The following is a 24718-nucleotide window of genomic DNA, read 5'->3' on the forward strand; positions in this document are numbered from 1 at the left end:
CACTGTTCAATGTCTTTCTGGTTCTTCACACAAATAAAGGGAGAAAAAGAACATACAAACAATAGTGTAATACTGTTTCAACTTTTTATAGTCCACAATAGTGTGTGCCACCAATACTAGCTGTTATGTTGTATATGGTGTCCCCCACCTTAGGATATATGATTATTGGGGTAGCCCCCCACACATTCCACTCACAGCTTTACGTTTAAAATTAGACACCCAAAGGTTTCTTTCAATCAACAAATAAGTATCACCAAATTTAGAATGAGATCGGGGAGCCCTCTGTAAAAGTTGACAATATTTAAAAACCAGTGCAATTATTAATGTAACCGGACACAACTCTGATGAGGAGAAGTGCGGCAGTTTACCTTAAATAAACGACGTTACAAGTGTACTGCGCTCCAACGCGCAAACATTTAATAACGTGAAAAGGGCAAAACAGATACAGATCGCACTAATAATTGATCAAACAATAAACACAAATATGCAGAGAAATGCAAGTACAGTATAATACACTAATAAGGGCTTACAGGTAACAGATCAAATACATACGCTGGCACCACTGGATCCAGGTCTCAGTCGTCTAACAAGATGACCTCTGAGAAAGGTGACTGACTCCTGGGCCAGGTGTGTGTCTTATTATAAAATGTTCCAAAAACAGTACAATGGGGAATGTAAGATCTTCCATTGGTCCAGGGGCGGGACATATTCAGTACACCGTGGGTCGTTGGTCAGTTTGAACACTGGGCGATGCCTAATCTTGGGATGTGATTACAGTTGTTTACCTCTGGGCTCTTGCCTAAAGACCAGTTTAACCCGACCACAGTATAATACAAGAATATACATGAATCCGGTATCGCTAATAACTTGTTGACGCGATATGTGACAATATCCTCACAAACACCGGATTATTATTATGCGACCCTGAACAATTTGATCCCACACACGGTGACCTTATGCAGTTCCATTCCTGTACTACACGTACGGCTGGATATCTAATGAAACAATACCTATATATATATATATATATATATATATATATGCAGTCAAAGAGAGAGTTTCATTGAGGCCGCTGGGAACAACCGTGTTTAGCCGGTGTATCCAGCGAGCCTTTTTTTGCAACAAAATCCTATGTCTATTGCCACCCCGTTTGGAAAACGGAACCTGCTCCAACATTTTATAACGCAAAGTGGATAAACCATGATTGCGTAACTTAAAATGTTTGGCTACAGGTTGATCCACACTTTTGCCTTCCAATATTTGTTTAATAGCACTCCTATGCTGGGACATGCGTTCTTTAAATTGGCAGGTAGTTTTCCCTATATAATACAATCCACATGGGCATCTTATACAGTAAACAACAAACTTGCTGGTGCAGGTGAGAACCTGATGGATCCCAATTTTTTCACCTGTATGGGGATGCATTATATAATCGCCAGTTTCTAAGTATAGGCACGTAGTGCAACCTGTACACTTATAATTGCCCGGTTTCCTTTTCAAAAAAGTACCAATGTCGGGAGAGGTCAACTGGGAGATGTCATTATGTACCACCATGTCACGTATACTGCTCCCCCTCTTATAACTGGGCATAAACCTGCTAGTTTTTAAACTTGAGAGATCGGGATCTGTCTGTATGACAGGCCAGATCCTCTTGGCAGTGTTGGTAAGTTTCTGACTCGAAGTAGTATATTTGGTGACACAGACTACTGCATTATCCAATTTATTCTTATGGGTAGATGTTGTTACAGGTATTTTGGGCTCACGTAGAGCTCGTGCCCTGGCTACCTGCAGTAATCTGCTACTGTATCCTCTTTCTAAAAACTTCTGAGTCATCAAATCCATCTGGTTGGATTCATCTTCCAAATTACTACAAATTCTATGTACACGAAGGTACTGTGAATATGGAAGACCATTTTTTAGGGGTCTAGGATGGTGACTAGATGACATCAGTAGACTATTGACGTCAGTGGGTTTATGATAAATGGAGGTGACAAACTCACCATTGGCCTTACTGATGGTGACATCAAGAAAATGAATACTAGATGCTTGTATGTCATATGTGAATTTAATGGCCTCATCCAACTCATTTACATGCTGCATCATCTCGATGAAACTTTCCTTGGTGCCTGTCCATAATATGAACACGTCATCGATGTAACGTGTGTACAGTGCAATGCATGATGTATATATGGGATTACTCAAAATTAACTTGTTTTCAATTGTAAACATAAATGAATTGGCATACGCCGGTGCGGCACAAGACCCCATGGCACAGCCCTGTGTCTGCTGGAAGAATTCATTGTTAAACAAGAAATAATTCCTATGCAATGTAAGATATAATAGTGATATAAAGAAATCCACTGCTGGACCAGTATAATGGGGATTATCATCTATAAGCGTCTGTACTGCTTCCAATCCTCGTTTATGAGGAATGCTGGTATAGAGGCTGACTACATCAGCCGTACATAACCAGCAGGACTCTGGATCGACATTAATTTCACGCAATTTTTGCAAAAAAGTAGGCGTATCCTTTAAATAAGAAGCCTCATTCTGTATTACCGGCTGCAGAAAAAAATCAATGTACATAGCCACATTGGAATACAAAGATTCCCTAGCTGCTATTATAGGCCGCCCTGGAGGGCAAACACGGTCTTTATGCAGCTTGGGAATCGTGTAAAAAACAGGTACGGACGGAGCCGACAACATCAAAGCCTTATGCGTGTTACTGGATATGATACCATTAGTTACCGCCGTCTCAAGCAACAAATTCAACTCATTTGAGTATTTAACTGTGGGATCAGCGGCCAATCTTATATACACAGTGTTATCCTCTAATTGCCTGTACGCTTCCAGCTTATAATCCACCAAATCCTGAATCACTATACCACCCCCCTTGTCGGCGGGGCGTATAGTGATATCAGGATAGGAGGATAAATTACGTAAAGCAGTTCGTTCCTCAATTGTGAGGTTAGAAACATGTAAATTATTGCTTGCCGTGCAGTTTTCAATACAATCAGTCATAATGTTCGTATAGGATTTTATAGCCGAGTTGGTCGAATATGGATCAAATGTAGATTTGACTTTTATTGGACAGTCAGTATTCTGAGTCAAGTTATCAGATTTAGCTTTGAAGTATTCCTTGAGACGAAGTTGTCTATTAAATCTGGATAAATCAACCTTACTTTCAAATGGTCTATGCAGATTAGTAGGTACAAAATTCAGACCTTTTGATAACACCCTATTTTCCACATCCGTGAGTGTTCGTGAGGATAAATTATAAATTATTTCTTTGGTTTTGCCCCTCTTTTTGCCTTCTCTTTGGCACTGCTTGCCGCGTCTGGTTCGTGTTCGATGGGGCTCTCTCGCTGTGCTCGTGTCTTGACCCCTAAAGGGGCACGTTGAGCCCGCGGACGTTGTCGACCAGATGCCATTTCAGGTTCACTGTTTGAGGTACCACTAGAGGTGTCACCCTCCAGAGGAAACCGACGCCCTCTTCTGTGGGATCTTGGCCGGAAAGATTGGGGTTTGAATGACGGGTTATTTACCCAAAGATATACTTTGTTCTCTGTGTAGTCCTTGGTAACCGTGGTAAGTTTTTTGGACTTAAACTTAACCAGATCTGCCTTATATTTATCCACTTGTAGTGTTAATTTAGATATCCAGTCATTACTCGTGTCAGCCGTGAGAATCGGCAAGATAGTAGTCTCAAGTTCCTTGATTTTATCCCGGATCATGCTCAGTTCTCTCTTCGCTTCCTCCACTACAAGCAGTATTAAATCGAAGGAAGCTTTATTCAGTACTGCTGCCCATTTACGGCAGAATTCCGGATTATATCTGCCAATCGTAGGGGTTTTGCGAATTCTAAAACCCCTAGGCAGCATCCTATCACGGTAATAGTCTGATAAACAGACTCCATGCAAGTAAAAGTCTGTTTCACGGTTTTTAAGTCTTAATAATTGCAGATATAGTTGCTCAGTAGAAACTGCTTCAGCAGCTGAAGAGAATTTTTCTTTAATAAGAATGCGTTCAGCATCAATGTCTGATAGAGAGAGAAATTCCCCCTGTGGTAAATGAGTATGTCTGTATCCAGCAACTTCCTCATGTAAAGTATCCATGTTGTAAGCCAAATCTGTTACTTCCAAAAGATTCCAATAATAGATATGGAAAGTATCAATGAAGTGTTACTGAAGTAGGTGCCATAATCAAATGCAACGTTGTAGCAAACGTGCTATAGAATATATGCAGTTTATATTCGGCACTCTGTAGGAATGAGCAATGTAATCAGCTTACCGGGTGCCCTCCACATGCAAGCGGCAATGTAGAAAATTCAATCAGGCGGCACTCACGGAATTTCAAATAAACAAGAACAGAGATCACTCCATCTTGTGCAGACTTAACGTTTCGGTTTATTAACCTTCGTCAGAAGTAGCAATAACAATATACAAACATTCTTACCTTTAAATACTATACATCCACCACGTGTACTTCCCTTGGATCCCAAAGGATTGATTTCCGGCCACGTCATCTGTTAGAGACAGAACTGCCAATAAGGATGACGTGCGTCGGTGTGAAAAACCATCACCATGACAACATAACAACATAATGGAGCGTTACATGAGGAAAATTCGATCGCATGACTTTATCATGCTATGCGGGATCATATACTTCCCGAACAGATTACCAATTATAATAAAAAAAAGTACTGTGGTTGTACACATTCTTTTGTGAGGGGACGCATCCTTGAGGTGTCCTATATTTATATACGTTAACTCTATGAAATATCTGGACATAAATTCTAACCGTATATATAATGTATTAATTACGTCTGCATAATCAAGTAGTTTGACTCTTCATTTAAGGAATATACATTTTATTATAATTGGTAATCTGTTCGGGAAGTATATGATCCCGCATAGCATGATAAAGTCATGCGATCGAATTTTCCTCATGTAACGCTCCATTATGTTGTTATGTTGTCATGGTGATGGTTTTTCACACCGACGCACGTCATCCTTATTGGCAGTTCTGTCTCTAACAGATGACGTGGCCGGAAATCAATCCTTTGGGATCCAAGGGAAGTACACGTGGTGGATGTATAGTATTTAAAGGTAAGAATGTTTGTATATTGTTATTGCTACTTCTGACGAAGGTTAATAAACCGAAACGTTAAGTCTGCACAAGATGGAGTGATCTCTGTTCTTGTTTATTTGAAATTCCGTGAGTGCCGCCTGATTGAATTTTCTATATATATATATATATATATACTGCACTGTTGGGTCCGGCACTCCTCGTCCCTGCTGGGTACCTGCTCCGGTGCCCTCCTTAAGCGTTGAAAGCTCAATATATAAACCATGGGAGGCGGCACTCGGAGACTTGCATCAGTTCAAAAATAACGTGCTTTAATCGACGTTTCGGGAGTTGAACTCCCTTCCTCAAGACACAGCAACCAAGTGTGCAAACAACACAAAACAACATTTAAATAGCTTACCAGCCCCTGGCTAACCAGTTCCCGCCGCAGGCAGCAGCGTCCCGATCCACGGCGCCCGCACTTCCGGGATCAGATAACTCCGCCCCTCGGAAGGTGACGTCCTTCCGTGGACGGGTGATGCCGCTGCTGCAGGGGTAAACACAGCTAGTAACAACGCGTTACCTTGGGGATATGGCTAAACAGTAACAACACTTATCGAACAAATAAATAATATCTGTAAAATCTGACCACATATGTGGAATCAAGTGGTTAAAACATTAATAAATCCCCACGTGCACGTTAAGACACACACTGCATAATGCTAGGGTGTGATGACAAAAAGTGAAAATATATCTAAAATTCAATTAAAAATTCTCTAAAAAATGTGAAAAATACGTCATCATCGTTAAGTCATGACCCCTATACCCAAGGATACATCACCTGGCTACTGTTTAGCCATATCCCTATGGTAACGCGTTGTTACTAGCTGTGTTTACCCCTGCAGCAGCGGTATCACCCGTCCACGGAAGGACGTCACTGCCGAGGGGATGAGTTATCTGAACCCGGAAGTGCGGGCGCCGTGGATCGGGACGCTGCTGCCTGCGGCGGGAACGGGCGAGCCAGGGGCTGGTAAGCTATTTAAATGTTGTTTTGTGTTGTTTGCACACTTGGTTGCTGTGTCTTGAGGAAGGGAGTTCGACTCCCGAAACGTCGATTAAAGCACGTTATTTTTGAACTGATGAAAGTCTCCGAGTGCCGCCTTCCATGGTTTATATATATATATAGATATATATATATATATATATATACATACATACATACATACAGTTGACCAGCTGTGTAAAGACTATGTGTAACTCATTGTGTAGGGGACAGGTCAGTACTGTGTAAGCCATAAAGCCAGAATACATAATACATTTGACATATCACTATTAATTCAAATATCAATGTCTGGTCTGTATTATATTGAATATCACTTAAGATGCCTGGCTTAGATCACTTAAAAAAAAAAGCACACAGGATTCTGGTATGTGCCGGGGTGTGTTAGAGCACACATTCAGAAATCTGCATTTCCTTAGCAATTTCTATGGTATCTGGTTATATTGCAATTTAGAGACAATGACAGCACAGAATCAATGGGATCATCCCCAAGTCCCAATTGTTCATGCTAACAATTGAGGCAAACAACGGTATTTGCACATCCAATCAGTCAAAGGTCTATCTTCCATGAATAAAATATTTTGGATAAACGGATTCACAAAAATTTTTCTTTATATGTATGTCTGTATCTTTTTTTCTTTCCCTTGTATTTAGATGGACTATAATAAATAAGGAAAGCCTCATATGTTTGATATGAAAAAAATGGATTTGATTACCCACTGGAGGCTTTAAACTAAGAAAAGAATTGATTTGGATTGGACTTTTTTCAATGAACATGCCTTATGTATGAGAATAATGGAACAATGGGGGTGATTCCGAGTTGTTCGCTCGCTAGCTGCTTTTAGCAGCATTGCACACGCTAAGCCACCGCCCTCTGGGAGTGTATCTTAGTTTAGCAGAAGTGCGAACGAAAGATTAGCAGAATTGCGAATAGAAATTTCTTAGCAATTTCTGAGTAGCTCCAGACTTACTCAGCCATTGCGACCAGCTCAGTCCTTTTCGTTCCTGGTTTGACGTCACAAACACACCCAGCGTTCACCCAGACACTCCCTCGTTTCTCCAGCCACTCCCGCGTTTTTCCCAGAAACGGCAGCGTTTTTTCGCACACACCCATAAAACGGCCAGTTTCCGCCCAGAAACACCCACTTCCTGTCAATCACACTACGATCAGCACAGCGATGAAAAGCTTTGTTATGCCATGAGTAAAATACCTAACTTTTGTGTAAAATAACTAAGCGCATGCGCAGTAAGCGACTAATCGCAGTATAACGAAAATCGGCAATGAGCGAACAACTCGGAATGACCCCCATTGTCTCTGGATTGTGCACTTCAAGAAAATAGCCACAGTCCCACTTCCGTCTGCGTCACTTCCGGCGGGAGATCCGTCGAGGCGTGGCATACACATCAAAAGCCAGGTAGAGAATCCCGGTGCCTGGATGATGACTTCCGTGGATGATGCGACCAGAAGTTCGGACACTTCCGGCGTGGTTGACCGAAGCATGCGGCTGGTGAATATGCCCGCCATCCAGATGAATCACTCCTATAAGCAGTCCCGTTTTGGCAGGAAAATGGAAGAGCCAGGAATATGTATATATTAATACTATATCCATCTAGATAAATTAAATGTATGTTGAATACTTGTTACAGGGAAATATAAAATACACCCATTGGTTGAGAATTAAGAGAAGGAGGTATAATTATGGGATTAGGGCCAGGATCCCCTAACAGCTTGAAAAAGATATCGGAAGCCGGGTAGAGAATCCCGGCGCCTGGATGATGACTTCCGGGGATGACGCGACCGGAAGTGCGGGCACTTATGATAGTGGTTGGCCGAAGCATGTGGCTGGTAAATATGCCTGGCATCCAGATGAATCACGCCTATAAGCAGTCCCATTTTGGCGGGAAAATGGAAGAGCCGGGAATATGTATATATTAATACTATATCCATCTAGATAAATGAAATGTATGTTGAATACTTGTTACAGGGAGATTTAAAGTACACCCATTGGTTGAGAATTAAGAGAAGGAGATATAAATATGGGATTAGGGCTAGGATCCCCTTACACCTTGAAAAGAGCCCAAAAAGGATCGAAACGCGTTGGTGGGCATACCTGACATCTGGAGGTGGACACTGAAGGAGTTCCTCTTGCTGTTGGATCCAAGCAAACATCTACAAGTGGACTCTTTTTTGGTTCTTGGTATGAAACCCACCTATCTTTTATATATTCGTTTAAAAAAAATTTTTTTATCTGGAGATACATGTTTTTGTTTGAGGAATAAACTAGAAATGTGCGGCGGGCACTTTTCGTGTTTTGGTTTTGGTTCTAATTCCCTGCTCGTGTTTTGGTTTGGTTTTGCCAAAACCACCCTTTCGTGTTTTGGTTTTGGATCTGGATGATTTTTGAAAAAAACATAAAAACAGCCAATATCAAGAATTTGGGGGTAATTTTGATCCTACGGTATTATTAATCTCAATAACACGCGACACAAATGTGCGGCACAAACAACTTGGGACGTGCTGGAATTTGCCCAAATGTAATACATGCACAATACTGGTGGCACAGGATAGCGTACCCCAAAACCAAACACACATGGCAAAGCCTGTAAAATTAATTTGGATAATAATAACCCTTTTATTTGAAGCTATTATAATAATATGCAGCACAGGTGAGCGTACCCCTACACCACACAGCAAACCCTGTAAAAATTATTTGGATTAAATATTAATAACCCCTTTATTTGGAGTAAATAATATACAGCACAGGACAGCACCACTGAACTTATAAGGCAGCACCACTGGACTGGACTTATACAGAATTCTATGCATTTATATGGAATTATACGGCAGGATCACTTGAATTATATGGCAGGATCACTGGACTTATACGCCAGTACCACTGCAATTATAAAGCAGGATCACTGACTTATACGGCAGTACCACTGGAATTATACGGTAGGATCACTGGAATTATACGGCAGGATCACTGGATTTATATGGCAGTACCGCTGGACATATACGGCAGTACCGCTGGACATATACGGCAGTATCAATGGACATATATGGCAGTATCACTGGACATATACGGCAGGATCAATGGACATATACACGGCAGGATCACTGGACATATACACGGCAGGATCACTGGACATTTACGGCAGGATCACTGGACATATACGGCAGTATCAATGGACATATACGGCAGGATCACTGGACTTATACGGCAGGATCACTGGAATTATACAGCAGGATCACTGGATTTATACGACAGTACCGCTGAACATATACGGCAGTACCGCCGGACATATACGGCAGGATCACTGGACATATACGGCAGTACCACTGAACATATACAGCAGTACCAACGGAGATATATGGCAGCACAGGGACACCACCACTGGACTGATGCAGGACAACACAGCACCACTGCAATGGACTGGACTTATACAGCAGCACTGGACATATGGCAGCAGAGGACACCACTGTGACTGGTCACTGGACTGACTGATGCACAGGACACTACCACTGGTCTGATGCAGGACAACACAGCAACACTGTAAGGGACTTACTATACAGCAGCACTGGACATATGGCAGCAGAGGACACCACCACTGTGACTGGACTGATGCAGCACAAGACACCACCACTGGACTGATGAAGCACAACACAGCACTCTATACAGCAGCACTGGACATATGGCAGCAGAGGACACAAGCACTGTGACTGGACAGATGCAGCACAAGACACGGACACTGAGGACACTGAGAGAACGAAGACACGTCCTCTCTCTGCACTCTCCAATGCCGGAGTGAAAATGGCGGCGACGCGCGGCTCCTTATATGGAATCCAAAGCCCGCGAGAATCCGACAGCGGGATGATGACGTTTTGCCTCGTTCTGGTTTCTGAGTCAGGTGGAATCCGGGCTCGGTTCTCTGAGAACCGACCCCGCTCATCTCTAGAATAAACCCCTTTTTTTGTATAAAGTATTACCACTGGTCATGTTTAAATAAACATCATCGCTTTGGAATTACGAGAACGCAGTTGTGGAGTTTTATGTGCAAAGATCCAAGTGGACAGCAGTGAGTTATATGCATAGGGGGGCTCCCCGATCTCATTCTACATTTGGTGACACTTATATGAAGATTGAAAGAAACCTTTGGGTGTCTAATTTTAGACGTAAAGCTGTGAGTGGAATGTCTGCGGGGGCTACCCCAATAATCATATATCCTAAGGTGGCAGACCCCATATACAACATAACAGCTAGCATTGGTGGCACACACTAGTGTGGACTATAAAAAGTTTAAACAGTATTACACTATTGGTTGTATGTTCTTTTTCTCCCTTTATATGTGTGAAGAACCAGAAAGACATTGAACAGTGAATAGGAATCTGGATGCACTAGGGGAGTAATTCTATAATATAGCGCTGTCTATTTCCAATATTTCTTTTGTATGCATTCCGATTTTTGAGTTGTGGTGTCAACTCACTTTATTGGTTTTGGTAAGCTGCTGTAACTTGAGCACAGTTTGCAATCATCATATTTTGACTTTGCCAAGAACACCTAGACGTTTAGTTACGGCATTATTCCTGAAGAACGAATATGAGAACTACTGATATACTGTAGATCATCACAGGCCTGTGTGAACTGAGGCCTTGTGTGACTTATACACTCTGAGGATGAATTTGATACATATGTATAGAGGTCTATAAAACCTTTACTAGCAATGTAAAATATACCACAATTTAATTAATAAGAACCTCTCACACTGTCTGTGTTACACCTGGAGCTCCTACCAGTAGAACCACTGGTCAGCAGAAGTAGTCACAGAGCAATTTGTTTTTAATAGTAAGATAGCTAATCAAAAATGGAGCTTAAACATATAAAAATTAAATAACAATATGATTTCTTCATTAATTATTGAAATAATACACAATACAGCTTTTTAGTTATTAAAAATACATTTTTGTCAACTACAGATATATTTCGTGCTAAAAAAAAACAACTTTCATGTGTACAGTAGGTGGCAATTGGACTGCTAAAAATGTATCTGGACAACAGAATTATTACAGAATAGAGAACCACTCCATGATAAAGATGGAGTCTGATGTACATTATCTGAATGGCGGTATCCGTTCACATGGTCGACCATGTTATGGTCGACAGTCATTAGGTCGACCACTATTGGTCGACATTGACATGGTCGACATGGACACATGGTCGACACATGATAGGTCGACACGTGAAAAGGTCGACATGAGTTTTTTAACTTTTTTTTCTTTTGGGGAACTTTGCCATACTTTACTATCCACGTGGACTACGATTGGAACGGAAATCTGTGCCGAGCGAAGCGGTAGCGGAGCGAAGGTACCATGCCCGAAGCATGGCGAGCGAAGCGAGCCATGCAAGGGGACGCGGTGCACTAATTGGGGTTCCCAGTCACTTTACGCAAAAAACGACACCAAAAAAGTAAAAAAACTCATGTCGACCTTTTTCACATGTCGACCTTTCATGTGTTGACCATTTTCATGTGTCGACCATGTGTCCATGTCGACCATGTCAATGTCGACCAATAGTGGTCGACCTAATGACTGTCGACCATAACATGGTCGACCATTCATACCGGAACCCTGAATGGCCACATGTGTAAGGTAATGATGACTGATAATGTATAATGCAAATATCTTGTATTGATCAATCTGAATTGCCACAAATATTTTTATAAAATAATATAACAAAACAGTTCAACTCTATTTAATTTTATATCAATAATGCTTTAGATATAGCTAGAAGAAGAGTAAACAATGGTATAATACTGTTTTATACTTCTTAATAATGCCATCACCACCACCATCAGGGGCGCCAGATGTTTTGAGGTTGGGGGGGATGGGGCACCGAAAAAAATTACATATTGGCGCTCCCCCAATCCCAATTGGTGCTTACCCCCAGATCCCTGCGGTGACTTCTCTTTTAAAAAGTGTGCTGCCGCAGCATGCTATACCATGATCTGCTGTCCTTGCTGGCTCTTCATAGATGCATTACTGGGAGGAGGCGTGGCCATGCTGAGCCTGCTGGGACATCTCCACTTCCTCCCAGTAATTCATCTGCAAAGAGCCGGCAAGGACAGCAGATCATGGTATAGCACGCTGCGGCAGCACACTTTTTAAAGGAGAAGTCACTGCAGGGATCCGGGGGTAAGCACACCCCCTCTCCAGTGCCTTCCCCCCTCTCCCCGTTCCAACGCCACTGACCACCACCCATACATTCTATAGGTAAATGGGGATGTAGTTACTTTGCCGGCAGTCGGGATCCCAGCAGTCAGGATACCGATGCTGGAATCCCGACCACTGACAATGCCCCCATAGAGTGGGAATAGAACCTGTTTGCGCTCACCCCCTGCCGGCATTCTAGTGGCCGGAATCCCAGCATCGGTATGCTGACAGCCGGGATCCCAGCCGCCGTCATCCCATACCCATTGAAGGCATTTCTGACTTCATGCAAATGCAGCTTCAAACGCAAGAATTGAGATGCCACCATTAGTCGCATCATCGTAACTTAATAATAATTTTATTTAAATAGTGCTCTTTCTCCCATAGAACTCAAGACGCTTTACAGACATCAAAGACATAGCATATGGTACAAAGGATAAAGTATTACAACAAGTAGAAAAACAACACATAAATAAAAATAAAAATAAACCAAGAGAGCCCAATAGCTATAATGCAGTGTTAGAGCGGTCATTTTGCGTAATAACTGCCACGGGCAGTGGCAAAACTACCGCCAGTGCAGGCAGTGCCTTGCACTGGAGTCCGCCACTGTCCAGGGGCCCAAAGCCAGAGCGGCATGTAATGAGTCAAACTGACTCATTACATGCCGCCTGGCTGCCGCTGTGTGCCGCCGCCGAGGAGAGGAGCGCACCGATTACGGGGGACGGGGGGGTTAAGTAGGAGGAGGGAGGTGGAGGAGGGAGCCGCAGCAACGCTGTGTAATTGGTGGAGGCGCTGCTGCTGCCGGCCCTCTCCTTCACCATAGGCTTCCCTCTGCCGCTGTGAATGCTGGGATGCGCTTTCCAGCATTCACAGCGGCGGAGGGCAGCCAATGGTGAAGGAGTGGGCCAGCAGTGCCTCCACCAATTACAGTGCGCTGCTGCGGCTCCTGAGTCCCCCTCCCTCCTCCTTCTCCCTGGCTGCCCGGGATCTGTCAGAAGCTGCACGAGGAGCCTGAGCCAGTGGAAACAGTAAGTCAGTCTATCTATCTATCTATCTATCTATCTATCTATCTATCTATCTATCTATCTATCTATCTATCTATCCTTATATATTTATTTATTATCTATCTATCTATCTATCTATCTATCTATCTATCTATCTATCTATTCTGTTTGCCGTAATGTGTAAAAAAGGGGATGCTGTCTGCCTAAATGTGTAAAAAAGGGGACGCTGTCTGCCGTAATGTGTAAAAAAGGAGACGCTGTCTGCCGTAATGTGTAAAAAAGGGGGACTGTCTGCCGTAATGTGTAAAAAGGGGAACGCTGTTATGATTCCAGCACTCTGGTCTGAGGAGATCTTATAGCAAGGACCTGAGCACTGGAACGTAATGCTGGGAAAGGGAGCGGGAATGGAAAATAGCCCCTGGCGCCCTAACTCCGTTGTCTCGCCCGTGCTGTCAGAAATCCCTTGCGAGACAATGGTTGCTTGAGCCCATGGCAGCCGCGTTTGAAGGGCAGATTACGTCTGCCCAACTCCGATGCCCCCTCAGGTCTTAATGGGAGACAAAGAGAAATCCGAGACAGGGTGATAACAAGGGGCCCTCTAACTAAGCAACAAGGCCAGGGGCTAAACTAACTTAAAACTAGAATATGTGCGGAAAAACCGCCAGGGAAAAGGACAACCAAAATACCCACTTGTCCTCTCTCCTACCCGGCACCGCGAGTTCCGTAGAGGACTTGTGGAAGCGGAACCCTCCGCGAATGCTCCGAAACAGAATACAAAATAAAGTGGGCTGAGCCGCAGCACACGGCAGAGCCGCAACTCACGAACACCACACGAGATTCTCTGGCGACCGTTGCGGACAAAAGGGGACCAGAAGGCTTCTTGGGATGAGATGACAACTCCAAGATTCAGGAACTCTGAGGAGAGGAATGACCGGACACAGCAGGACTGGAACAGACGTTCAGCAAACCTAAGCAGCATGCAGGAAGCTATTACCGGCGTCTGTGTGAAGCACTGAGAAGGTATTTAGCAAGGAGTCCTCCAATCAGATGTTCAGAGTCTGATTACCCTAAATGCTGTGCAGCTGCCCTGCTGCACGCCCAGAAGACCAGTGTGTGTGTATTAAATTGACCCTGCAACGGGCTAGGGAGCCGGCGGCTACGCGCGCACGGCGTCCCAGCGTTACTAGGGACCCGGCGGCTAGCACGCGCGGCGTCCCTAGTTGCTAGGCGCCGGGCCGCGAGGACATCGCGGACCACGGCGCCTAACAGTACCCCCCCCTTGAGGAGGGGTCAAGGAACCCCTAAAGCCAAGTTTCTGAGGAAATTCCCGAAAAAAATGCCCTCTTGAGCCTAGGGGCATGAAGATCCTTATCCAGGACCCAAGACCTTTCCTCCGGACCATAGCCTTTCCAGTGAACTAAAAAATAAAGCCGACCCCGGGACAATTTAGAATCAAGAACTTTCTCTACAAAGAACTCCTGTTGTCCCTGTACATCCACTGGAGATCTACCCTGAGAGATCCTCCGAGGAAATCTACTGGAAGAAACGTATTGTTTCAACAGGGAACAGTGAAAAGTATTTCCAATCTTGAGAGATCTTGGTAAACATAGCCGAAAGGCAACTGGGTTGACCTTCTCAATAATAAGAAACGGTCCAATAAATTTGGGTCCCAGTCTAGCTGAGGATTGTCGAAGCCTGATGTTGCGAGTTGACAACCACACCTTATCTCCCACCTTAAAAGTGCAAGGACGTCGGAGCCTGTCAGAAAATTTCTTCTCTCGGAAGGCCGCTTTTCTGAGAGCAAGGTGCACTTTTTTCCAAATTGCTCTGAGATGGGAGGTCAAGGTTAGCGAGGAGACTGGAGAATGATGAAAAAAAGAATTGGCTCTGGGGTGAAAACCAAAAACTGAAAAGAATGGAGACTCTTTGGTGGAGGAATGACAAGAGTTATTGTAAGCAAATTCAGCCAAAGGGAGAAACTCGGACCAATCATTCTGGAGTTTGGCTGAATACAAACGCAAATATTGTTTTAATGACTGGTTGACTCGTTCGGTTTGCCCGTTAGACTGTGGGTGGTAACCAGATGTTAAAGACAGTTTCATCTTCAATGAGGCACAAAAACATTTCCAGAATTGTGCGATGAATTGTGGACCCCGATCAGAAACAATATCAGTGGGCAACCCATGAAGCCTGAACACATGGCGGAGGAACAAAACTGCCAACCTTTGAGCAGAAGGCAATCGGGGAAGAGCAATAAAATGAGCCATTTTACTAAAACGGTCCACTACCACCCATATGACTCGGAATCCGGCTGAAAGGGGAAGGTCAACCACAAAATCCATGGAAATATGAGACCATGGCCTGAGAGGAACAGCTAAAGGCATGTGTTGCCCGATAGGCAACGAACGAGGAACCTTATGCTGTGCACAAATCTGACATGAATGGACGAATTCCTTAATGTCTTTAGAAAGACTAGGCCACCACACTGAGCGAGAGACTAACTCCAATGTCTTAGTGATTCCCGGATGCCCTGAGACTTTGTTGTCATGAAATTCAGTTAAAACAGTGGCTCTCAAAAATTCAGGGACATAAAGACGACCAGCAGGAGTAAGTCTAGGAGCTTGGTGTTGAAGCTGGTTTAACTGGGTAAATAAATCCTGTGTGAGGCCTGCCCGGATGACCGAAGATGGAACTATGGGGGTAACAACAGGATTGCTATTATGAACCGGAAGAAAGCTACGTGACAGGGCATCAGCTTTTGTATTCTTGGAACCAGGCCTGAAAGTGATTATAAACCTGAAACGAGTAAAAAATAATGCCCAACGTGCCTGCCGAGCATTAAGCCGTTTAGCTGATTCAATATATTGCAGGTTCTTATGGTCAGTCAAAACCGAAATAGTATGTTTAGCTCCCTCCAGCCAATGCCTCCACTCCTCGAAAGCCCACTTCACCGCCAGTAACTCCCGATTACCAACGTCATAGTTGGATTCAGCGGAGGAGAATTTCCTGGACATAAAGGCACAAGGATGTAACTCCAGAGACTCTGGATCCTCTTGAGAAAGGACAGCCCCCACTCCAACCTCTGAGGCATCAACCTCCACAACAAAGGGCAATTCCGGATTAGGATGTCTGAGGACTGGAGCCGAGACAAAGGCTTGTTTCAAGGCCTGGAAGGACAATTCAGCTGCATGCGACCAGTTGGTAGGATCCGCTCCATTTTTTGTCAGAGCTACTATGGGAGCAACCAGGTCAGAAAAAGAATGAATGAACCTCCTATAATAATTCGCAAACCCTAAAAAGCGCTGAATTGCTTTTAAATTAGTGGGTTGCGCCCAATTAAGGATGGCCTGGAGCTTCTTTGGTTCCATGGAAAATCCCTGAGGAGAAATTATGTACCCTAAAAAAGATACTTCTGTGACGTGAAAATCACACTTCTCCAGCTTGGCATATAAATGATTCTCACGTAACTTCTGAAGAACCAGACGCACCTGGGTAACATGTTGTTCCATCGATTCAGAAAAAATCAAGATGTCGTCTAAATAAACGACCACGAATTTCCCTAGGAAGTCACGGAGAACATCATTAATGAGGTCTTGAAAAACTGCCGGAGCATTAGACAGGCCGAACGGCATCACCAGGTATTCGTAGTGACCCGACTGAGTGCTGAAAGCCGTCTTCCACTCATCCCCAGATTTAATTCGGATGAGGTTGTAAGCTCCTCTAAGGTCAATTTTAGAAAAAACCACAGCAGAACGTAACTGATCAAAAAGTACAGAAATTAACGGCAAAGGATAGGTGTTTTTAACGGAGATCTTATTCAGGGCCCTAAAATCAATGCATGGTCTAAGCGAGCCATCTTTTTTCTCCACAAAGAAAAAACCTGCACTTAAAGGAGATTTTGATGGTCTAATAAATCCCTTCTTTAGGCTTTCCTGAATATAATTATTCATGGCCGTAGTTTCTGGCCCGGACAAGGCATATAATCTCCCCTTAGGCAAAGTGGCACCTGGAACTAGCTCAATTGCACAATCATAAGGCCGATGGCGAGGCAGAATGTCCGCCTTGCCTTTGGAGAAGACATCGGCAAACTCCTGGTATTCCACAGGAATGAGCTCTGGAACGATTGCTGCAACTCTGACTGGATACGAAATACATTCCTTAGCACAAAATGTACCCCATTGGGAAATCTCCCCGGACCGCCAATCAATGGTGGGATTATGAAAGGCAAGCCAAGGGTGACCCAGAACAACAGGAACTGCCGGGCAATGTGTAAGGTAGAATTCAATATCTTCAGAATGTAAGGCTCCTACTGTAAGTACTACTGGAGGTGTACGGTGAGTAATTACCCCATTAGAAAGCGGACCCCCATCTAAGCCGTGCATGGTGATACATCTATCTAATGGTAACTGCGGAATGCCTAAGGCCTTAGCCCAAGTTAAATCCATAAAGTTTCCTGCAGCTCCACTGTCGACAAAAGCCGACACCAAAGAACTGAGGCTGCCAAAGGAAACCTTAACAGGGACTAAAAGAGAGTTGTCCGAGGAGATAAGCTGCAGACCTAAGTGAACCCCCTCACAATTCACCTGGTCAGAGCGTTTCCCGACTTGTTCGGGCAGTTACGAGCAAAATGTCCCTTACCACCACAGTATAAACAAAGACCGGAATTTTGTCTTCTGGTTTTTTCCTCAGGAGACAGCCGGGAGAGACCCATCTGCATGGGCTCCTCGACGTCCTCTGGGAAGGAATATACACAAGGACTAGACCTTACAGATGTTCCTCTTTCAGCCCTCCGCTCTCGGAGACGACGATCAATCTTTATAGCAAGCTCCATGAGTTTATCGAGAGTCTCAGGAGCGGGGTACTGGAGGACACTGTCTTTAATAAATTCAGATAAACCGAGGCGAAACTGACTGCGCAGGGCCGGGTCATTCCAGCCACAGTCGTTCGACCAACGGCGAAACTCGGTACAATATACCTCCGCAGGATGTCTACCTTGTTTGAGAGCGCGCAGCTGACTCTCAGCGGACGCCTCTCTATCTGGGTCATCATACAAGAGCCCTAAAGACTTAAAAAAGGCGTCTACAGATGACAACGCAGGATCCTCTGCTCTTAAACCAAATGCCCAGGTCTGGGAATCCCCCTGGAGTAAAGAAATAATAATCCCAACCTGCTGAGATTCATTACCAGAGGATGTAGGTCTTAAACGAAAATAAAGTTTACAGGATTCTTTAAAATTAAAAAATTCTTTCCTATCACCGGAAAAACGGTCGGGCAAATGCATCTTTGGTTCAGGGACTACCTTCGGGGAGGCTCGCAAAAGATCTTCCTGCGATCTCACCCGAAGCGAAAGATCCTGAACCATCTGAGTAAGTTCTTGAATCTGGTTGACTAAGAGCTGACCGGGATTTGGCCCTAAACCTGTCGGATTCATGAGGCCGATAAACTCTCACAAAAAAACAGAATGAGAAAAAATTAAACCCCGTTTAATTTTAAGTTTTGGTATGGCCGGTAATAAATAATGTTATGATTCCAGCACTCTGGTCTGAGGAGATCTTATAGCAAGGACCTGAGCACTGGAACGTAATGCTGGGAAAGGGAGCGGGAATGGAAAATAGCCCCTGGCGCCCTAACTCCGTTGTCTCGCCCGTGCTGTCAGAAATCCCTTGCAAGACTATGGTTGCTTGAGCCCATGGCAGCCGCATTTGAAGGGCAGATTACGTCTGCCCAACTCCGATGCCCCCTCAGGTCTTAATGGGAGACAAAGAGAAATCCGAGACAGGGTGATAACAAGGGGCCCTCTAACTAAGCAACAAGGCCAGGGGCTAAGCTAACTTAAAACTAGAATATGTGCGGAAAAACTGCCAGGGAAAAGGACAACCAAAATACCCACTTGTCCACTCTCCTACCTGGCACCGCCGAGTTCCGGACAGGACTTGTGGAAGCGGAACCCTCCGCGAATGCTCCGAAACAGAATACAAAATAAAGCGGGCTGAGCCGCAGCACACGGCAGAGCCGCAACTCACGAACACCACACGAGATTCTCTGGCGACCGTTGCGGACAAAAGGGGACCAGAAGACTTCTTGGGATGAGATGACAACTCCAAGATTCAGGAACTCTGAAGAGAGGAATGACCGGACACAGCAGGACTGGAACAGATGTTCAGCAAACCTAAGCAGCATGCAGGAAGCTATTACCGGCGTCTTTGTGAAGCACTGAGAAGGTATTTAGCAAGGAGTCCTCCAATCAGATGTTCAGAGTCTGATTACCCTAAATGCTGTGCAGCTGCCCTGCTGCACGCCCAGAAGACCAGTGTGGAACGCGGTCCGCCCGTGGCGTCCCCGTTGCTAGGGTCCAGGCGGCTCAGCGCGCCTGGCGTCCCTGCGTTGCTAGGGAGCCGGCGGCTACGCGCGCACGGCGTCCCAGCGTTGCTAGGGACCCGGCGGCTAGCACGCTCGGCGTCCCTAGTTGCTAGGCGCCGGGCCACGAGGACATCGCGGACCACGGCGCCTAACAAACGCTGTCTGCCGTAATGTGTAAAAAAAGGGGACTCTGTCTGCCGTAATGTGTAAAAATGGAATGCTGTCTGCCGTAATGTGTAAAAATGGGGCGCTGTCTGCCGTAATGTGTAAAAAAGGGGACGCTGTCTGGCATAATGTGTAAAAGGTTGACGCTGTCTGCCGTAATGTGTAAAAAGGGGAATCTGTCCGCCGTAAGGTGTAAAAGAGGCTGTAACTGGTGTAGTGGTGCTACCGTGCGGCGTAATTTAAATAATGGAGAGCAGCTGTGCACCGTTATATGAATTGGTATTATTTTGTGGCCACACTCCTTCCCCACGAAGCCATGCCCCTATTTTTTTGCGCACAGTGGGGGGGGGGGGGGGGGGGCTCCGATGCCGTTTCTTGCACACAGCGCTAAAATGTCTAATTACGGCACTGTTGCTAAGTATGCATTTCCCTGGCCCTGAGCAGGTCCCCCTCACCAGATCCTCTCCAGGGGTGAGGGGTGGACTTGGATGGGATGAGGGGGGAGGGGGGGGGGGCAAAGCATTTTGTCGCACATGGGCACACCGCTCGCTAGTTCCGCCACTGGCCACGGGTTATATATTCCAACCACAAAAGGTACCAGGTGAGGCAGCCATGTTAGCCACACTACGTAGGATTTCCCTGGGTGGAATAGGTCATGCCTACGAGAGATGACACAAAATGTGAGGTTATATGCTATAGGTAGTGTCCCAACATAGCCATTAGGTCCATGTATTTTTCATCCCATCCACGAGCATACCAGGTGAGGCAGCCTTGTTGTGTGTACTACGGAGGTTACACTGTGAGAAATTAGATACAAGGACCCAGGCATATATGGTGAAGGGCCCACCAGGGGAATGCATTTGTAGGAGCCTATGTCTAGGGGTGTGGCCAGTCTCCAGTGGTTTGCTAACCATTAAAGATGCCATGGTCTGGGTTCCTCGATAAAGATATTTCTGCAGCAAATTCCACTGGGATACCACAGGGAATACATCGGGGTGTAGAGTTGGATCTTGATCCGAGGCACCAACAGGCTAAAGCTTTGACTGTTCCCAGGATGCATTGCACCGCCACCTCTATAACCCCGCCTCTGGACACTGGAGCTCAGTTTGTAAGTTGGTGCCTGCAGAGCAGGTCACTAACAGGTGGGGCTGCAGCCCTGAAAAGTATCCGCATGGCAATGATGGAAGTGTAAAAAATCCTTTGTTGGGCAGAACGCCATCTGTCAGCAATATCGGCAGTGTTCATTCCGGGAGTCCTGGACTGGGAAGCGGATTTCCTCAGTCGTCAGGACGTGCACGCCGGAGAGTAGAGTCTTCATCAGGAAATCTTTCAACTACTAGTGGACAAGTGGGGCCTACCAGATGTAGACCTGATGGCAATTCGACACAATCACAAGGTTCCGGTCTTCGGATTAAGGACAAGGGATCCTCAAGCAGCGTTCGTGGACGCACTGGCAATTCCATGGAACTTTCGGCTGCCCTACATGTTCCCACCAGTGTCACTCCTGCCCAGGGTTCTGCGGAAGTTCAAGCAAGAAGGAGGAATACTACTTTTAGTTGCTCCAGCGTGGCCCAGACAGCATTGGTTCTCAGACCTGCAGGGTCTCTTGATAGAGCGTCCTCTTCTGTTCAACGCCCAGACCTCCTCGTTCAGGGCCCTTGTGTCTACCCAGACCTGGCCGGACTGGCTTTGACGGCGTGGCTCTTAAGCTTCACTCCTGAGGGACAAAGGATTTTCCGAGGCGGTTATCCAAACTATGCTAAAGGGCCGCAAACCAGCTTCTGCAAGGATTTATTATAGGGTCTGGAATTCTTACTTCACCTGGTGTGCTGCTAAGAATTACGATGCTTACAAGTTTAGTACTTCCAGGCTCCTGGCTTTTTTGCAACAGGGCCTGGACTTAGGACTTCGTCTGGCCTCCCTCAGGGTTCATATAGCTGCCTTGTCGGTGTGGTTTCAGGGGAAAATTGCATCTATTCCTGACGTTCATACATTCACTCAGGGCGTATTGCAAATTCAACCTCCCTATGTCCCTCCTGTGGCTCCATAGGATTTGTCTGTTATCCTGCATGCCCTGCAAGAGTCTCCATTTGAACCTCTTGAGATGGTGGACCTTAAATGGCTCACTGCCAAGGTCCTCTTTTTGCTGGCTATTGCCTCTGCTAGAAGGGTTTTGGACTTAGGCGCATTGTCCTGCCGCCCACCCTTTCTGATTTTTCACCGTGACCGGGCGGTTCTTAGAACTTGACCAGGTTATCTGCCTAAGGTGGTGTCATCTTTTCACCTTAACCGAGATTGTGGTTCCGGCCTTTATCTCTTCTGACTTGTCCTCCAAACAGCGGTCTTTGGATGTGGTTGGGCTCCCTGCTCCTGCTGCTATTAAGGCCCATTCTACTCAGGTCTGTTGGACCTTCTTGGGCGACCCGCCGTGGCGCGTCCGCAGAACAATTGTGCAAGGCGGCTACGTGGTCCTCTGTGAACACGTTCATTTGGTTCTATGCCTTTGATACTTCCGCCTCCCAGGATGCTTCCTTTGGACGCCTGGTTTTCATACCCGCTAAGGTGCATCCCCTCCTTTGAGGAACTGCTTTAGGACATCCCCAATGTATTCCATGTGGAATCCCAATGTACCCCGCTGCAGAAAAGGAGATTTATGGTAGACTTACCATGATCAAATCTCTTTCTGCAAGGTACACTGGATTCCACAGGGCGCCCAACCCTGACGCACTTAGCTTCTTTCGGTGTGTATGGCATTAGCCGCTTGTCCCTTCTCCTGTCGTGAGAATGTGGCTCTATGTGACTAACATCTGCCGTCTCTTTTACCTGCTACTGCATTGGACTGGTTAACGAAACTGAGCTCCAGTGTCCAGAGGCGGGGTTATAGAGGAGGCGGTGCAATGCATCCTGGGAACAGTCAAAGCTTTAGCCTGTTGGTGCCTCAAATCAAGATCAAACTCTACACCCCAATGTATTCCCTGTGGAATCCAGTGTACCTCGCAGAAAGAGATTTAACCATGGTAAGTCTACCATAAATCTTCTTATTTAGTAACTATTGCTAGTGCAAACATGAGAATGCACCAGACTAATAACAGCAATGCACTGTAGAAAATATGCCATGGTCATATGCAGTATAAGGTACCACATGAATAATGTATAATTCAAGTGCACATTCTGGAGCCTGATCTCTAGAGGAGGATGTAAGCCCTCAGGTAGTAGGACCCACTGGGGTTTTTCCCTGTACCCTTGTGGGCCAGTTCAACACTGGTCACAAAAGCAGGACAGCGGCTGGGCAGGGTTCGGGGGGATGGGCGATAAGATGGTGGCCACTCAGCAGCAGGGCAGCATTTGAGGCAGCAAGGTGGCGGCTGAAGCCTGATTCCTACACTCTCCCATCTCAGCTCCCTGCTCACCTGGAGGGGAATGTCCACACCTGAGGATGTGGCCGTATATAAATCGCCGTGGACAACCCTGCAAAGGTATATAATACTCTGGATTTTGGCTTTCAGTTCCACTTAGGGAGTAAGGCCGGAAGTGACTGATCCCAATCTTGATGGTCTCTGCTGGAGCGGTAGGCACAATCCTCGTTCTCTGCTCTCTCCTTGGATGATCTGGCAGGTGGAGCCAGGCCTGGATTTCCCACAAGGCAACTAAGGCGCCCGCCTAGGGCCCTGTGGGTCCCAAGGGAGCCCTTGGACAGGCCCCACAAACAAATTTGGCGTGTCCAAAACGTTTCCATAGTAGCACTACACAACTACCGCATGACGTCATTCGTCATAACATCACGCTGCCTTGCCCATACCCCCATAGTCTCATTGTCTGAACTGTGCATGAAAATTACTTGTAATATACGTGTAATATAAGGCAGTCCTGTCCCTCTCCCACCTACCATAAAAACTAAATCCTATAGTGTACTTGCAGTACTTGCAAAACTTGCAACAAAAAAAAGGTGTGTGTGTGTGGGGCGGTGGCCGTCTCACTGTATTCTTACACCGACATCTATTAAATGCAGGGTTGGGTAGTCAGTGTCTAGCGTGTGAAATTGCCCTGACACCCCAGTAGTGTCACTGTTATATTAGGCAGGCACCCAGCGCTTGCAGTGTGAAAATGCAAATATAAGCCCTGGCCACACAGCCCGGGAGAGATGATGACTCATCACCATCGTTATATATAATTGACATTAAGTTGGGCACAGTCAGAGGCGTCGGAACCGGGGGGGGGGGGGGGGGGGGCAAGGGGGCAGCTCGCCCCCCCCAAACATAGAGAGGCGCCGATCAGGGTAGAGGAGGAGCGGAGGAGCGATGTGCGGTCAGGTGATAGACCGCACATTACATTCTCCGCTCCGTGTAGTAAACGTTTTCCCCGTCATTTTCAGGCATTGTTTTGTTTGTTATTGCAGCCGCTGCGCTGCTAGTTACACAGCAGCAGCAGCATCCTTGCAGCCAGAGGATCTCCGCCTCCTTGAATTCTGCTCTGCGAGGTGCGAGCATCCTGGCCGTCAGCTTGAGGGAGGAGGGGATCTCTCCGCGCGCGATGGATGCAGACGACGGCGGACCTACTGAGCCTGGAGTCGGACAGGTGAGCGGGAACGGAGAGGGTGAGGAGCCTGGCTGTGGACTGTGCGGCTGGAGGCATCCCCGGGGACAGCGTGGGGAGAGAGGTAAGAGGCAGCTGGAGGCATCATCCCCTGTGACAGCGGGGGAGGGGGAGGTAGCTGCCTAAGATGCCGCTGGAAGCATCCCCTGTGACTAGGGTTAGAGGAGGCTGGCTGTGCCACTGGAGGCATCCTCTGTGCTCTGTGAAAGGGGGGGTGGGGGAGGAGGCTGTCAGTACTGTTGGGAGGCAACCCCTGCCCCTGTC

This window comes from Pseudophryne corroboree, chromosome 10, assembly GCF_028390025.1.
Source record: "Pseudophryne corroboree isolate aPseCor3 chromosome 10, aPseCor3.hap2, whole genome shotgun sequence".
NCBI classification, from domain to species: Eukaryota; Metazoa; Chordata; class Amphibia; order Anura; family Myobatrachidae; genus Pseudophryne; species Pseudophryne corroboree.